This window comes from Orycteropus afer, unplaced genomic scaffold, assembly GCF_000298275.1.
Source record: "Orycteropus afer afer isolate SDZICR_OR568_19922 unplaced genomic scaffold, OryAfe1.0 scaffold00246, whole genome shotgun sequence".
NCBI classification, from domain to species: Eukaryota; Metazoa; Chordata; class Mammalia; order Tubulidentata; family Orycteropodidae; genus Orycteropus; species Orycteropus afer.
Genome location: NW_006921833.1, coordinates 3390152 through 3391232, shown reverse-complemented (window position 1 = coordinate 3391232; position 1081 = coordinate 3390152). Strand labels below are relative to the sequence as shown.

The 1081-nt window shown below is 40.7% G+C and overlaps 1 protein-coding gene across 1 annotated transcript in view; it reads left to right on the top strand.

Moving 5' to 3' along the window:
- The window catches only part of CORIN (corin, serine peptidase), a 451047-nt gene that overhangs the window by 223086 nt on the left and 226880 nt on the right, over nucleotides 1-1081 (top strand). The window lies entirely within an intron of this gene.

Genomic DNA, 1081 nt, shown 5'->3' with positions numbered 1-1081 from the left:
TTTATTTAATAGAGCATGGTTATAATAGTTATTATGACCTCTGATGATGACAAGGGTAGTGACTATTGATTATCTTTTCACTTGGCTGTTGCTGAGATTTTTCTTCTTCTTCTTACATCAAGTAATTTTAGTTTATACCCTGGACATTTTGTTTATGGTTTATGTCCTGTTAAAATCTTGTAAAGATGTTCATTTTCATTTGTTTGCTTATTTCTTTTGGTAGTCAGTTGATTGGTTTAGGTTTGAGCTGAAAGTCCTATTTTTACCTCAGTGGGCTTTGGTTCCATTCTCAGTTTGGTTTTCAAAAACTCTATAGTACTATTTGGATATTCCCTATGTGTGCACTTTCCAGGGACTAGTCCAGCGATTTGAGTCATGGATGACATCAAAATTCACTTTTCAAAGCCTGTTTATTTAAAATCATTTTACAGTTGCATAACTGGGGGATAAGCCCAGGACTTCATACACAACTCTGTAAGATCTTCTCTTTGAGCTCCCTCCTCTCTGATATCTCCTTGACATTCTCTGACTCCTAGAGGACCAAATTTATGATTGGGCAATCTACTTCCATAGAGATAACCACCTCGGAAACCCAAGGCAGGGTCACTATGAGTCAAATCAACTCTACAGCAGTGAGCTTGGTTAGTTTGGTTTCTGAAAAGCCATGGTTTCAGCTTTCTTGAAATGTCATGTCTGCCTTCAGGGCACGTAGACCACCTTTGCTGCTGTCACTGTTGCATAAGTGCAGCTTTAGCACAGTCTGCCTCCAGGGGAGGGAGCTCTGGTGGCACTCTGGTTAAGGCGTTGGGCTGCTAAACAAAAGGTTAGTGGTTCTAACCCACCAGTGGCTCCATGAGAGGAAGATGAGGCAATCTACTTCCATAAACATCTACATCCTTGGAAACTCAATGGGGGTCACTCAGTGGCAGTGGGTACCTCTAGAGGAGGATCTAGAGAGAAAGGAAAAGTACTCTATTTTTCAGGGCCTCTCACTCTCATTCTTCAGACCTAGGAGATAATTTCTCTTGGCCATGCCTATTGTAGTATTCCATGATTTTTGCTGCCCTGAATATAATATGTT